Below are 18,020 nucleotides of genomic sequence, written 5' to 3' on the forward strand. Positions count from 1 at the left end.
GTAAAATAAAATAATAATATTGGACCTAGAATTAGAATTGTGGATATTTTCCTATGTCACCATTTTTCTATAGCCTATTGATGGACTATAAATTCATAGACAAAAGTGTTTGCATTTCCTAAATCTTTTAACTCTTTATTGGAAGGCATTAGCATTTCATTTTTTACTAAGCACTCTTGATGAAAAGTGTTGTTGCCAACTCTATGTAATGTTTTTTTTTTTCCTTTCTGTAATTGAAGGGGGAACACGATTGTAGAAACATCATCACATCAAATTTGACAGGTGCAAAACAATTTGTATGTAAATTTAAAAGCATTGAATGCTGTCAGGAAGCTAAAAAGGGATTTAAGAATGTAATTAGAAATGCAGTCAAAAAGCATATAGTAAAATGGCTTCAACACGTCAAGAGATAAACTATTGGGAATACACAAAGAGGAATTACAGTCCTTAAACATTGCTAGGAAGAAATTGCAAACACCATTCATTATATGCCTTTATGAATAGCTTTTTGTTTGTTTTAACACTTTATAAGCCAACCTAATATGTGATACGTTTTTTGGCAAGGTGGACCCCAGGAACCAAGAACATATCTCATGCTTGGTGGGACTGTAGGGTCTCAGCTCTGCAATCATGGAGTACAAGTTTCATAGTGCAGGGGAGGCTGCTGGTTGGCTCCTGAGCTGACCACCAGACCTCTTTCTGGGTTCACTAATTCATGTGATTGGATGCATGGTTTGCCATAGTATAGGCATCTTGTCCTGAAACAATACATAGGTTTCCCTTAAATAACAATACATTAGGTTAAAATGTAAGCTTTTTATATGGTTGTCACTTAAATCTAACTATAACAAAACTTGGCTCCGTCTCCCAAATAGAAAAATATCTCACAATCCCGTGATCTCAAAGGGTTAAATATACAAAGATATATTAATGTAATACTATTTTAATATTTCATTATTACAGCTATGAACATGTAGCTTACTTCTTTTGATTCCACTCTGTCTCATAAATATACTGTATTTTACTCTTTAAAAACGTATTTTTAGGAATAAAATATTTCATCTGATTCTAGTTTAATCAATGCTAGCGAACCACTGGAGTTAATACATCATTTTGCACTGGGGAAAAAAAACAGTTTTGTCTCTTTCATTGTAAATCCTATTGATAAATTTGCCTGAACAACAACAACAAAAAAACACACAAAACCATATTACATCTTTTGTAATACATTATTTGTTGCAAACTTTCCCAAACTCCAGCCCTGGGGACAGCCAACTGTGTACATCTGTTGAAGTATATGTGGATCAATATAGGTCTCTTTATTTGGATCCACCTGAGCTAGCTCTCATCCTTAAATTTCCACAGATGACTGGAACGGTGCACAAGCTTCTTTAGAACATCAAAGCATCATCAGTCTGCAACATCTAATTCAATATATAGCCACAGGAGAATCAATCAAATTAGCATTCTCACAAAAGCCTTCTTATTGTTGGGCAGGGAACAAATAGAAAGACAAAACTAAAACAACACTTTATTGAATGTTTTATGCTTTTTTACATACATGATAATCATTACATTCATCTGAGTCTAGTAACAGTTGAGCTATGTACCAGCAATGCACAACGTGGCTTAGATAGTTATTTTGTGCTTTATATTAATAAATTAGAGAAAAGTTTGAAAAAAATAAAAAAAAATGACTGTCAAAATAAAATGAAAAATAACAACCTTAAAAAAGAACCCTTTCTACTAGAAATATAAATAATAAAAAAACTCCACTGCTCTCAGCACAAAATTCAATAATAATAATAATTTTTAAAAAAATGTATGCTTCAAAACATTAAAATATGTAAAAGGGGTGTTACTGTTATTGCTGAACAAAAAAGTGCCACCTTACCTTAATCTTAGGTAAAAATGCAAGAAAAGCGTATTTTTTCAATGTTTCTATTTTTGTTTAAATATATTATTCATATAATAGTATATTATTCATATGAAATAATGGACTATATATTTGGTAACAAAACAATTTGGTAACAAAACAAAATGAAGATATTCCATTAAAAATCCAGCTACAATAAACATTTACAACATTAACAATCTCTACACTTCTGATCCCTTTGATGTTACTTGGACAGGGCAAAATTTGGTTTTCTTTCTAAATGACCCCAATCTTTTCAATGTGTATATGTACACACTATAATTTTGGAACCTTTCAATTAGATGTTTCTAAAGTATTTATTACATTGATTTCAAAAATCGATTTAATGAATGCGTGGAAGGCTTACACATGGTCAAAATGCAATTCCATTGTTTTCATGTGAGTCTACACCCGATGAAGTGAGCCAGCCTCACAAAAAGCGTAGGTCGGGAATATACAGGCCTGCTTTCACATGAAGCAAAGACCCAGTGTACCATGTCTTCGGCCGGCAGAAGCAAAGTAATGTACCGCAGTTCAAGGAACTGTGAGCAGCATCATAACTGGAATATTAATATGGATCTGCTCATTAAAGAGAGTGTTGGCAGGAGACTCTACAGGAGTCTTGTATTTTTAACTCCATAACTTCATTATGAAAGGCCACATTTGGTAATAAATATAATTTCTCCAGTTAGAAGGGCTGGCTTGGTCCATAATGCATTAATCAATGGATGATGAGGCTTTGAAGGAATCTCACTGATTTAACTATACATTATAAAGTTTCTGCCAAGCTCTACTGCAGCAAAAGCCAACAAACACTCCTGTCAACTTTTCCTTTAGTTAACAGATCACTTTATATCCAATAGAGCCTGGTGCAAGCTTCCTCCCATCCCTCCAGTAATGGAGTACTTAGTGGAGGTGACAGCGTCGCCACAGACCTCTCCACAAAAGGCTCTTCTGCACCAACAGGTGTTGTGCCATGGGGAAGGAAACGTTTGCATAGAAGTCTGTGCTGGCTGTTGCACAGACCTCCTGGTTATGTTGAATCTTAAGGGGGCCCAATTGACAGCTGCCAGGGGCCACTAAGGTAAGCCCGGTTTTGCTCCACATTAAAGTTGGCCCTGCACGACTCACATATAGAAGAAGTCAATGGTTGTCCATATCTTTGTTCCCTGATAACACCCAGAATTACCATACCGGTCACAGAGAATAATGTCCCACAAAAGTCTGTGATACCTTTACACAGGTCACCATGCACAGAGTATACCGTATTGGCTCGAATATAGGCCGCACTTTTTTCCTCCACTTTAAGTCTTTAAAGTGGGGGTGCGGCTTATATTCGGGGTCTAGCGCCCGACGCCCGGACATGCAGTTCCGGGCGCCGGGCAGGCAGCAGGGTTAGGATACAGATCCCCCGCAGCAGTGCAGGGGACCTGCATCCTACTCTCTGATACGCTCAGAAAGCCTCAGACAGGTTGTTTAAGCGCATCGTGCAGACGTTCACCGGCAGCAGCGATGCGCGTAAACAGCCTCCGCTGCCGGCACGTCTGCACGATGTGCTTTAACAATCTCCCTTGCCGGGAATTCCCACGGGGGGAGTCCCCGCAAGGGAGATTGTTAAAGCACATCGTGCAGACGTGCCGGCAGCGGAGGTTGTTTACGCGCATCGCCGCAGCCGGTGAACGTCCGCACGATGCGTTTTACCTCTGCCCCCCTGACTTACGAGAGAAGACTCCCAGGTGTCTTGCGCAGCACTCAGCGGTTGTGCCGGCACCGGAAGTTGTATACGCGTATTGCGTAGATGTCCCCCGCCGGCCCCACAAGACACCCGGGAGTCTGCTATGGTAAGTCGGGGGGGGGCAGAGTGGCAGCATATCTCGGGAGGGTGGACAGTGGCAGCATATCTCGGGGGGGGACAGAGTGGCAGCATGTCTATTAAAAAAACGTTTTCTTTAAAAAAGCACCAAACTTTTAGGGTGCGGCCTATATACGGGGGCGGCCTATATCCGAGCCAATACGGTATATAGAAGCCACATATATAGATACATAAGCACCTGGAAGCACCTTGGCTTCAAAACAGATTCATAGATATAGATCCTCTTTGCAAGACAAAAAGTTCTACAAACTGTCACATGGAAGGTAGCCCAATAGTTCGAAGGTGCAGCAACCTGAAAGATCAGGATCCCAGATGAGCACAAGATGTTAGCACTACCTAACCCAGACTGCTTATCGACAAGGGATCCCAGACCTTCATGGCACAAACATACACTGTGACCTCGATATCAGACCTCCAGATCATCTAACCATTTTGTATTCATGCAGCTATATTTTATAACACATTGGCAAGAAGAAAATATCTTACTACAGTGGTCGAAATGCAATAACCCGGGTTTAAGAACTTGTGTTCATAGCATTTTGTCGATGAACCCCCACAAAGTATTCTGCAAAAGGGACTTAGAACCCATTAGCAGATGTTTTAACACCGTGTTTCCTTCTCAATATTGTAGGGACACGAAGTATATTAATACTCATATTTTTGATCAGGGTGTTATTGTATTTGCTGTCAAAGCATTGAAATTGTTTGTTTTTTTGATATTATACAGTTGCAGGATCTATTGAACCTGGCAAATTATAGCATCCTATTGTGTGCTGTGGATAACAATTACTGTTCTATGCGGTAAGAACATTATTGATTCTGCTCACTTTTAAAAGTGAATGAACAACGTGGAAAATTAAGGTGGAAGGCAAGGACAAAAGTTTTATAAAAGCCAGTTGAATGACCTCAATTCCAAAGCATAAACATTTATGAAAGCATTGTTTTCCGAAAAGCTGCACTCACATTATGTCATCCACTTTGTGCCAACCTAATGCCCTAAGATACTTTTTTTTTGTCACAATGGTCATGAACCCTTGTCATAGCGATGTTCGATTTTAGTTTAAATAATATTTTGTGATGTGCATTAAACAGAAATAGCAACTACAAGGTCTGTGTGCCAGTACAATTATTGTTCTTATCATCATGCTGAAGTAGGAATTATTTACCGGTTTCTGGGAACATTACAGAGACACAGACATCTGGAATCTCATGGCAGATGATAACCATCTGGTCTGCCCATTTTTTTTCCTGTTGTTAAGACTCAAACCTCTATTTTACCTTGGTCTCATCTTACATTCAGGAAAGCCTTATGCCTATCCCATGCATGTTTACATGTTCTTATTGTATTAACTCATCTGTTACCGTCTGGTGGTAGGCTGCTCAAAGTATCTACCACTCTCTTAGCAAAGTAAAACTTATTTAATTGCATCTAATAAACATATTTGATAAGATATCTCAGTAAAGCGGTATTACCCTAAATGTGTTTTTTTTTGTAGTTCCTCAAACTGAAGTGTATCTTGTTTTTTATGGTAACCAGGAATGATGTAAAATTATAGATGTCCCACAGTGCCATGCTTGCCTCAAACAGCTTGTGAGTGCCACCTTTGCTACAAGAAGCTTATCAGTGTCATCCTAACCCCCAAAGAGCCAGGCTGTGCCATCTTTGCCCCTAAACTGTTTGTGTGTGCCATTATTGCCCCTTGCCCCCTACAACATACCCTCTGGTGCACGTATGTAAACATACTTATATACATTTACACATGATAACACACACTCATATTCACTAACAAACACGTACACACTTATTCTTACACACACTATCTCAAATCAGTTACATATACATGCTCACACACACTTACACATACGCATATATGCTCACACTAAACACACACATACACCTTCATGCTCACACACACTTATACATAGACAGACATGCTGCTGCTTTACACTTACACGTAGACATTCATGCCCATATAGACTTATACATAGACATTCATGCTCACATACATACATATGTAGGTACACATAAAAATAAGCTACAGCGTCCAGGTGTAATTAGGAGGTTTTTTTTTAGGAGATCACAGCTGTTTTAAGAAGCACTTTAAATGTAAAATGTTTATCCATTAAACAATGTGATGTGAGTTATGGGAAAATAAAATATCCCATATCCATTACCAAGCTCTTGCCCAGCATAATGCCCAGCATAATGCCCAGCTAAGGGTAAGAAGAAATCTTACTGCATTACCTTCACACTGTGAAGGGGCAACTTTCCTTGCATTAAAAGCCCTACTGATTTATGTGAAATGTTTCATATAACCTCATGTTGTCTACTGCTGTTTAATGTATAACCTCCAATTGTCTTGATGTTTTTCAATTGAAGCAGAAGCTGTTTGTGGAGCAGAAATTGATGTACACTTCTGTTTCACTGACTCTTTGTGTGCGGAGTGCATTTATATGATGTCACAAAATGTTTAAACCCTTTTAGTGTTCAGTCAGAGATGAAGTCCTACATGGGTGAATCTCATCAGATGTGATGTTAACCTCTTCAGTAAGGCATATTTGGGGAGCAGAGTGGCATATCTGGGATATAAGGCATATCAGAGGGCACTATGGCATATAGGGGGTATAAGGCATATCTGGGGGGGCAGAGTGGCATATCTGGGGGGCAGAGTGGCATATCTGGGGGGGCAGAGTGGCATATCTGGGGTATAAGGAATATCAGAGGGCACATTATTTTAAATAAATGAAACATTTACATTTATTTTTTTATCCGATTAATCGGGGGGAAAAAAACGGCCAAATAATCGTTAGTTGCAGCCCTATTCCTGTTAACTGTGTCTCAGCTAGTTCTTGGTGGAATACAAACTCTCCCAAAGAGCTATTTTACTTCTTCCATGACAGCAGGCAGCAGCAGAGCTTCCCCAGGACCCTTGAAGAAAGTTAGCCAGCGACGATGGTCAGAGCGTCCTCATTGTAATCCAGTTCCCATCACAAAAAAGAAATATAACAGGATTAAGAAACAAATACTTTTTGGATACATTTCTTATCATTGACCCTTTCATCTTGATAACAATTTATCTAAAAGTTACTAAAAACCATTGGTAACTTAGAGAATATCTTTAAGAGCTCCTAGGCTAGATAAAATGGGATTTTAAAGAAGAACATCTAAGACAGACAGGTATTCCATCTTTTCGTTACGATGATCCCATTACACTTTCATTTGGTTTCTGCTGTTGTAATCAGCATGGAATGTATTACGTTTAACCAACATTCTGAAGCTCCTGTAATGGAGGGCTTAATATGATCTCATTACCTGGGAAAGCTTATTGATGGTGGTATGGGGGGATTATACTGCCCTTGCATTTTCCGTACTAGTTGTTGCTACATAAGACAGCGAAGTAGAGTTGTAAGGTCATTGTTAATCCACAATAATAGTAGTAGTAGTCCAACCCTAATACCCTATGTTTTTAAATTTGTTCCCAGCTATTTAGTATGTGGCATTTGTGAAGCTTGATTACTAAGATTTAATCCAACTGTAGAAAACCAGCATACATTTGTGCTCCGCTTGTCTTTTAGTCACCTTTAAAGTATCCGGGTCCCTTTGCTCTTATTTAAAACAAATGCGAATATTAACCATTATTTTTTTATTTTATTTTTAATTTTTCTATGTATTTTAATTGTATAACTCTTTATAAGCCCCCTATTTTCTTAGCCTTAAAAAATGTGGTTCACAAAATGTTAAGTAATGTCAGACTTTGTTGTAAACAACTCTTAATTAAACATTCTCCCGTGTACGCCGAGTACAGCAGTGGAAACAAATAAGCATATCTTGATTAAAATGCAGTATAACAAAAAAAAAAAAAAAACATAATTACTTCCTATGGGAAAACTAAATTAGGCTAACTCATATTCTGCCATGGTTTTACTATTTATGAGTGGTGAGAATTGCCGTCTTCATTAAAATACATATTCAACACTATTACGTCTTTAAACCAAACTAAAGCCACTGATCTTTTAATGCCTTAAATTTAGACACTTACTGTATAGTGTACAATAAAAGGCCACTTTTTATTCTAGTATCCAACCAACGGTATCAAACCTTGACATTGTCTACAGGGAAATTCAACATTTTCTTTATTGTGTTTTTTTTTTTATTTATTTTTTATTTTTTTGCACTTGATTCTTGAGTTATGGGTTTCTTAGTTCTAAGGCAGCACTTCAAGGTTGTCACTTTATCGCTCTCTAATTTGCATTTTAAGCTCTTCAACAGTTTATTTCTATAAATAATGCATTAAACTCCCATAAGATGACCGGCGGTATATGTGAAGAAGCAAATTAAAATCCAAGTAGTGCTTGGAAAAAAAAAAAAAAAAAAAAAAGCATGTTACCCAGGATCTTAAAATCAAATGAAATGTGTTATTCCATTATCTGTATATCTGGGAATTTTCATATTACTGTTTCATTACTGTTTTTTTTCTTGTAATATTTAAATGACTTAAAATCACAGCCTTGTGATTTGTTATTAAGTAATGAAATGTAAATCAGACACAATTTTCAAGCGTGAAAATCCCTTGGTATCTTGATACGAATATATATGAAATGAGTTATTTTGCAGCACGTTAATATAGTATGTTTAAATGATGCTTTGGAAGAGATAAACAAAAGTAAAATGTGCCCATAAAATATACTATAGTTGCAGAACATGAGAAATTGGATTTTCGTGTACTTGTAAAACACAATATTCTGTGTATTCTGGTGTTCTCCCATTTTGGTTATTTCTGTATAACACGACTTTGTATAATTATAAGTACTGAGGCTTAATTACTAATCATAATGTAATAATAACAATTTTTTTAAACTCAAGACCGCAATCTAACTTGGTTGTTGGCCATGTCTTAGACTCTTCTGCTGGAAGGGCATTTAATGTATCCACGACCTTCAGCACATCTTGACCTCTGACCCTCTAGTTTTAGACTATAACTTATTCTCTTTATGTATGTATAACCCTATACATAAAGTAAAAACGTGCATGACAAAATGTCATCGCAAAACACTAGCTCACACAAAGTTTCATAGGTAAAACAGAAAGAATAAAGGGAAAAATGAGATAAAATAACGAATAATTCCTTTAGATTGTAAACTCTCGAGTGGGGCCCTCATAAACCCACCAGTCCTGTATTAATTAAACAATGATTGAAACATTTTTTTTCTTAAAACCAAGTAGAGGAAGAGTTCAGGATAGATATCTGCTATGTTTTGTGTTAAACAGTAGTCAAGACAGATATGCATATCTAAGCAGCGGCGGCAGCGTGCCAACCGCTTTGAAATTAACATTATTCCTGCATAAAAGTTTAAAAAGTGGAAAAAAAAAATCAACATCAACAAAACAAAATCCCAGGAATAAATGAAAATGTGAAATTAAATCACCGTTGCATATTTTGAAATATTTGTGCTGTTCTACATCTTCGATAATAAATAAATGTAACATGAACATTGCTATAAAACATTCTAAAATAAAGGCCAAGAGACTAAGTAAAGTACATTAGTATTTAAATCCTTTTTCACCGTGTACATACGCTGGAAAAAGCTTCTTTAATCTTCCCAAGAGTGATTAACTTACGCCGCCATTTGGTATTGGCAAAATATTCTCTCTGCCTCCGGAAATGATTTTACCCCGGCCCTCGTAAAACATGTTTTAGCTGATCTGAGAAATCAAAGTAAATTAAAGTAGAAGTGTGTAGTTTCTTTTTAAAATGCATATTTAAAGGACAGGGACAAGAACCAAAGCCTAGGTTTCCATTACAGGCAATCCTAATACATATAAACCGTCCAAGGGACTGCCAACTAAAGCGAAGAAGAAAGCAAATATAGTACTGTGCAAAAGTTTTAGGCAGGCGTGGAAAAATGCTGTTAAGAAAGAATGCTTTCAAAAATAGACATGCTAATAGTTTATTTTTGTCATTTAACAAAATGGCTGTTTCTCACCCAGCTTTATTCCTCCTACACAGCTGTTTCACTTAATGATGGTGCTTCAACCTACATATTAAATCGATGATCATTAGAGCCTGCCTTGGATCAAACACCTATTTATATACCTACACAATCACCGACTTTGTGCAAGTCTACCTAAAAGAATTGAAGATTGAATCGATTTAGATTTTTCTTCTGTTCACTTACTGTATATTTGTGAAATACTTGTGAAAGTATTCTTAATTTACAGAATTTTTGCATACCTGCCGTATTGTATAGAAAATGAACCCAGATTGTAAAAAACAAAACAAAGATAAACACAAACCTCCGAGGGTCACATCAACCTGCCATTAATCATTCATTCATGGTTTAGTTAATCAGTACCCAATTCATGGGGCGCTTTTTTTTAATTTATCTGATCAGGTTCTATAATGCATTAGAAATGATATTCGCTCATCAATTGGAGACTCTCCAGCTTTTAACTATTTAAAGTCTTAAGAACATTTGTGTTATTCCACTGATGAGATCCTAATCAAGGCTGTCATTGAGTCACGCCAATTTGCATCCCACTGCGATACTAGATGACACTATTTATACAGAAATTATTTTGTCTACATAACGCTGTGCTGGGTGTTTTATGAGGTGAGTTGGGAAGTCTCTGGGTTTCGCCTGGCGACTCCGGGTGAAGCGCTGTATGGGGATACATGTATTAAAAATCTACCTCATGTAACATGGAAGCAGCCATCTTTCTGCTTTTAGGAGCTAAACAATTATTCCTTCCCATTTTCCACACCCCACTTTGAAGGTACTCATTGTATTAGGGGTCCGAAGATGCAACATCCCTGACGCCCAAAAAAAATATTTTGGTACACAATATGCTGCCGTACAGATGCAGCCATCTGGCACACCAAGCAAATGCACTATGGCCTGATGGCCGACGGTGCCGCATACCCCCCCGGTGCTGATCGGGTGCTACATTATGTGGTCACCAAGTGGACATGCCTGGCACGGCACCGCACGTTCTGACTTAAAGTGCCTGGGGGGTTCTTCATCGCCAGTCTGGAGTCTGGCACTCCAGTGTCACATTTTATGACCATCTGACCAGAGGTTTATTTAATACGTAGACATTAGTGTTTCTACATTCACCTTGCGCTCAACTTTTATTTTTCACTTATTTACGTTAAGTTTGCTCGATATTTTGTATGATATTCCATGAAGCCATGAACACTTTTGGCTTCCAATCTTTAATACAAATATATTCTGTTTGATTTGCTAGCCTTTAAGAATTCATTATATCCACATTTTCTAGGACTTTCAAACTATCTGGCCTTCGATAACAGAATTTTATTTTCTGTTTCATGGTTAAACAGGAGATTAAGCTTTGATGTTAATTGCATAAATTGACTTTTCAGCTGTACATTCGTACTTAGTTTATGATTTTATTCAAGTTGTTGGATTTTAGAAATGAGATCAGCAATTCCTTTCATCATGTTTTAGGCACCTATTTAATTACGATGCTCAGGAGATATACATTCATACAGATCCCCGTGGGAGATGCCAAATGATTCATTTTCAGCTAAATGAAGTTTAATCAGTTTAGGGATTTTAGCTCATATTTCTTTTAATAGATTCTCATTTAGTTTTAAAGGATCGGTGTGAAGATTATTACATGGTTCAATATGGTTCAATAAGTGCTGTTTGGGAAAGAAAAAAAGTGCAGGCGCTTAATCGATAGAATTTTTCCATAAAGAATGGGCTTGAACTAAGTGTTCTGAAGTTCCTGTTAAAAGATTTTTTTGGGAGCATTGGTGACGTGGTTAGCAAGGCTACCGAGTCCACATATTCTGCTATGTACATACGATGATGGAAAATCACGCTTGTCCAATAGGAATCACGCAAAACTTAATTAAAAAGCCTTTGTATTATCATAAGGCCAATGCTTTTAGCTTATCTGCTATTTCTAAAAGTACATAACACGACTGCATATGTAGTGAATATAAGTAAGGGAAATCTGGCTTTATATACTTAGCAAAGTATATACTTCCATTAGACACGTGCAAATGGGCCAAAATGTTTTGGATTCATTTTTAGTTTGTTTTAGGCCCATTCTTTTTAAGACAACAAATTGTGTATCCTGCCAGTTCGTTTTTGGATGAAAAACGAGGGTCATTTTAAATTTAGGAAATAAATTTGCTGTCTTAGACTCTCGCTCTCTCACACTCTAATTTGCATTTAGTCTCTCTTTCTCTCTGAATGTCTCCCTTCCTTCTTTGTCGACCAATTACGTGTCTTGCAGCTCCACTCCTGTGTCTTGCATCTTCTTGTTCTCCTTTCTCTCCTATTTTTCGCTCTTCTTTCTTCAGCCGAAATTTCAGTGAGGTTATCTCCGCAGACATACCCTCACTGAAATTTCCACCAAAATGGCAATCCTCCAATTGCAGGAGAGGAAGTCAGCAGAAGCTCAGCCATTTTAGTCAAAGCTCACACCAAGTTATTGTAGCACAAACCCACTTCCACTTACTGGCAGGACCTTACCTGGTCTGTAGCTCATGGAGTAGAATCACAAGTAATTTTAGCGGCCGCAATCTGCAGTCATTCACCGATAGTGATCTATAGAGTCGAGCCAGTACTGGAGTTACAGAGTAGCGCAATGCTAGAGGGAGATCAGGCATGTGGTGGTTAACGGAACACAATGTGACCCTTACTCCCTGACTCATGTAGGGTAACCCAACCCCATGCATTAAGAAACACAAAGAAAGAAAACACAGTGTACATAAACAAACACACACACATATATATATTTGATAGATTACAAAAATGCTCAATACGATGCAAAACAAATATTGATAAGGGTCTCAGAAACCGGAGTAGAAGTTTAAATGATAACTGATACCCGATCTCCTTTTAGATGCAATCATTCACGCTACTGGAGTCACATATCACACTTAATATAATACATATCCAATAGGTGAATATGATGATCGATATACGGCTTACCTTTTTAATGGAAATTTAAAGAAAAGTGATAAAATAAAATAAAAATCTCAGTGACTCCGTAAATCAAAAGCGTTCCTTGCTTCCTTAATAAAACTGATTGTTCTTCAGGATCATTGTAAAGTTTTATATGCTTGGCAGAAGTATTTGCAAATGTTTTCCTAGTGGTTTAAATCATTTGATTTTTAAGTAGAACATTGAATATTTGATGTTGTTTTATTGTGATTAAACAGTGTTATACTGACAACGGCTTTGTACGATTGTATATTATCAATTGTTAATTAAAAAATGAGTTGCACAGAATGAGCTCAAAACAATATTTATTAAATGTCACCCCGGAGGAAGTCATTTGTAAACCTCCATCTACTTAGTTTAACTTTGCAATAAATGACAAACTTGTGTATGGGTTTGTTGCTTTAGCCTTTTGAGGGGTCTTATTTGAGACTTCTTCGATGTTCTAATGCAAAAAAAACAAGTTGGACCACGCATAAAAAACTGGTAGAATACCTAGATCTTCATCACTCTGATTTAACTATACCTTATGCAGGGTAAGTCAGCCCTCTGTGCTTAATAATCTTATTTTAGGTTGCCACAGGGGAAGAGTAGCAATGTGGATGTCCAGCGGCAAGCCTAGGACAATGGCTCATAGGAGCCCAAAAACAGACAACATGTGTACATTAAGGAACCTACCCCATACGCATTTATCAACGTAGACTGCAGAGAAAACCAAAGCAAGACCCTTAGAAGGGACCCAGCCATGGTACAAATATTATCTAAATATCTTTTAACTCTATACACTTTGATGGTTTTTAAGAAGAAACAAGCTTGTAGAAGTGGCCCAAAATCTTCAGATAAGAACAGCCTGGGGAGCTGCCCCCTGCCTTCCTTGCCAGCCCTACCCTGGGTTGCCCAACTAAATAAATTGTGAAGTAAAAACTTTAAGTTTCATGTCGACTATTGTTCAGGCTGCTTTCTTAAACTTTCATAAGACACAACAGCGATATTCTAGAACGATAAATATTTCCACTCACAGCGGGTACAACATAAAAGTGTTCATTGACCTTAAACAAAATTAATTATCTTGTTTGGGATTTGGATTGATGCTGCAGTCGTTTGATCAATACAACCACACCAGTCTTATTTACTTATAATAATGATTTTGAGTAAATACCAACAAAGCAATGAAGACAGAAGACCACAAAACCCGAATATGCGGCATAACAAATAAAGAAATATAAAAGTCAACTTTATACTAGAAACACACATTTTTCTCCATGTAAAAGCCCTGATGGTTTTGTTTAAAAAAAAAATGGACATAATGGTTATTAAGGGGTTATGCTTTTGCGCATCTGAGTTTGATCTGTAGTACATTTATAGATCATTTATACTGTATATACTTAAAAAAGAGAATACATTCGATTCAAAAGGAATCTAAATATAACAATCAACTGGAAATTGATATAGGAACAGAATTTGATGGCAGATAACAACCATTCAATCATAATCAGCGCTTGGTATTATATTCAGGATATTTTTTGCTTATTCCATGCAAGTTTAACATCTACCATTGCTGATGGGAGGCTGTTCCATTCATCTATCACCCACTCTGTAAAGTAAAACTTCCTTATATTACATTTACGCATCCGACATTCTAATGTTAGAATTTTTTATGGCCTCTTGTTCTAACATTTCTCATCTTTTGAAATAATCTTCCCTCCTGTACTGTTTTAAATCTCCTCTCTCATATATATATATAAATATATATAATATATAAGACTATATATTTGTAGTGATTTTATTTTTTTCAGCTGTATGACTTTTTGGATCATTTGTAACAAAGTATCGGGCAAGTGCAATAGAAAGTTTTATTACCTCCCGAGGAAGCTGACTTTTTGGACGTTTGAGGACTCCTTTATCTTTCACTTCTATCATGAAATATTAAATGTGTGAATCTCTACACACCCCAATGCACTGCTCATATTTTAAGCTTTATTATACTACTTGTTTGTTGTGTCATTTTGTTCACAATTATATGCACCCATTTGGGTATTTGGAGGAATACTTTGACAGTTTTTTTTCCTCGTGGTAGTGATTATATAAGTTGTGTGTGAAAATTTAGAGAAGTTTTAGCAGTTAGGAACTATTTAATTTTAATTGAAAATCGATTTATATAGGACCAACATATTCTGCTGCATACCACTGGAAATCTACTTTCTCCTTGTTTAGAACCATACCTACAAACTATCTGCATTGGTTCTAGGTATTACTCTGGGTAGGCGAAGGGGCCTTGGCACCGTCCATTTGTAACATACTGATGCTGGCTAAGGTACGCAGGGTTTGCCATGCTTCCTTAACCAAGTTTCTTTCCTCCTACCTCCCAAAAGTAGCTGGCGGGGGAGAGCTCCAGGTGAGGAATCGAAGGTCAGCTACCAGGTATGCTTATCACAGATAATGTTTCCAGAATTATTATATTTTTCGTGTATTTATAGATCCATACACACACACCATAGAAGTTTAATGCTTTTTGTTGAAGCTCTAAATATGGAACATACTAACACTCCTTCTAATACCTTATATTAAATAGATTAAGACTTGCAACCCAAGGTAGCCACATGAGATCTAAGATGGGCTCTTAAAAAATGATTTTTCAGCTTCATTAATGAAAATTAGAGTTATTTTCTTTGGCTTTTGGCAGGATGCCTATTTCATAAATAAGCAGTGACGGATACTTGGATGTATTGATTCAGCTGGAGGCGCAGAAATGTGACGCACACAGCAGAAGTAGAACTGTTGTTTTAAAATTAAGTGGCCCTTTAAATATTTTATTTCATGTTTTCCTGAATCAAAGAACAAACTCATCTTGTTTGTCTTTGCAAGGCTCTACAGCTTCTGAAAATCTAATAAGATGTTCTTGCCTATTTCACCTTCAATATTTGTCAAGTTGAGCTGTAAGACGACAATTAACAAAAATGGGGGGGAAAAAAGGATGATGCAGTTGATAAAACTTCAAAAAGAAGAAAAGCCGTATGTCTAAAATGAAGACTCCAAAAGAAATAAAAGATGTATAACAAATAACAGAGCCTATAGGCTATGTGATAATTCATTTCATTTATATTCATTTTCATGCATTGTTGTATGGTCAATTTGTAGTGCCATATCCTAGGTTTTTTGGGGGTTTTTCCTCGTGGCAGCAAAATATTTCAAGCCTGTAAACTTTACGATCAGTTTCAGACTCAGGTTCTCTTCGATCTGTGTTTTGTTTCACAATGTTCCCATAAGCAATGTTTCTCTGCAGATCTGTAAGTACTGTAGGTCAAAAAGGTTTCTGAGCACATTGAAATGCAGAAAATTGATGCACATTTGGTGGTTGTTACACAAAAAAAAACCCCAAAAAACAATCAAATCGCCAATACAACTGATTTATCTTTCAACCCATTAATATTGTTGGTCAGGGCAGGATAATATCAAAGAAAATGTATTTGTTTTGATGTTGATTTGAATTTTTTTTCTTCTGTAATCACTTATACATAGATCTTTTTTTTTTTTTTTGATCAAGCATGCCAGCTCTCTCCTGGAAGCACACCTCTACTTATTTTTCCAAATATTTTTTTTTTGACCAAAAGCACCTCCTAATTATTGAGATAGGGTTTTTCAACCACACCAATTGCTAACAGCTGTATAAAATCAAGTGCATACGCGGCCAGTTCCATTGTCACCTTTGCCGCAAGCCAGTTAGTGAAATTTCTGCCCTGCTAGATCTGTCCTGATCTGCTGTGAGTGCTGTTATTGTGAAGTGGAAGCGTCTGAGTGACAGCAGGCGTGTACAATCACAGAGTGGGCTGCGGAGTGGAGCGTGTAAAAATTGCCTGCCTTCTGTAGCAACAAACACTTTCCTTCCGGAGCTTCATGAAATGGTTTTCCATGGCCGAGCAGCTGCACACAAGCCGAAGATTCACTCAGATTCACTGACGGGAATCCGGGTTTGGCGGACGTCAGGACAACGCTGCCGGAATGCCTAGAGCCTACTGTAACACTTGGTAGAAGAGGGATAATGTCTGCGGCTGTGTTACAAGGTTTGGGCCCCTTCGCTCGTGTGAAGGGTAATGTTAATGCTACAGCATACAAAGACATTTTGGACAGTTTGGGGAAGGGTCCTTTACTATTCCAGCTTTCAGAAACTATAAACAAACTAAAAACAAGTAAAATAGGAGCAAATGCAAAGCTAAGCTTAGGGAGGTAAAGCTCATTGTTAGACATTTAAGAGCAAGAGGGTCACTTTGGGCGTTATACAGTAAAATAGTGGCCTTCAAAATCTTTCTCAGGATGTAAAGTGGTTATAGCCACAAAATACTTTATAAAATATATTGAAACCGATTTTAACAACGAGGTGCAAGAAGAGCATGGCTGGCCCTGTATAATGTGTAGTTAAATCAGTACATTCTCCAAAGTTTCCTCGCCCATTTGATTACACATTATACAGGGCCACCTCAGCCCTTCTAGCTGGCAGAACCTGCCAGTGTTAGCCCTTTGTAATAAAAAAGCGAAGTGGGGGATTTGAAACCAAAACTCTCTTGCAAACTATGATTTCTTTTTTCAGAGGGTACTCTGGGGTTGCCATATTAGTCTTTAATAATACAACAGCAATGATTTCTACATGCCAGTCTACAGACTCAGCTCAGTGTCAGTGTCAGTTCAGTGAATTGGATGGCAAGTTCTGTATATAAAGGATGTTTATTGGAACAAAACAAAATAAAACCTACCACTACTAAATTTAATGAATTTAAAGAAAATTTTTTTTTTCAATGAGACTTCCTTTTTTTTTTTTGTTAGTCAGAGGGTCACCCTGGTGATTTAGACCTGAGGAATTCTATTTTTCACAGCAAGTCAGCAAGATATGTACAGGATACAAGAAAACTACAGTAAAGACGGTGTGCAAGAGCTTGTTTATCTTAAGAAAGGCCCACAAACACAGGTTGGTTGTTTCAGTATGTAGACTCTCTTGGCCTTCACCCTAAAGAATTCTGGAATAAAGAGAATAAAACAACGGCTTGGATTTTGATAGAGTTTATATTGAGAACATTTAGGTTATAATCAATCCCCTTACAATATGGTGCATCAGGGTATAAATGGGGGTTTATGGGGTGTTTGCAAACATTTTGGTTTCTGTTTTGTCTGGTCGAGGAGGTTTTCACCATACATTTGATACACAATCAGCTTCACACTAACTGTCCAAAACGATACATATATATATATATATATATATATATA

This window comes from Spea bombifrons, chromosome 2 (assembly GCF_027358695.1).
Source record: "Spea bombifrons isolate aSpeBom1 chromosome 2, aSpeBom1.2.pri, whole genome shotgun sequence".
In the NCBI taxonomy this organism is placed as follows: Eukaryota; Metazoa; Chordata; class Amphibia; order Anura; family Pelobatidae; genus Spea; species Spea bombifrons.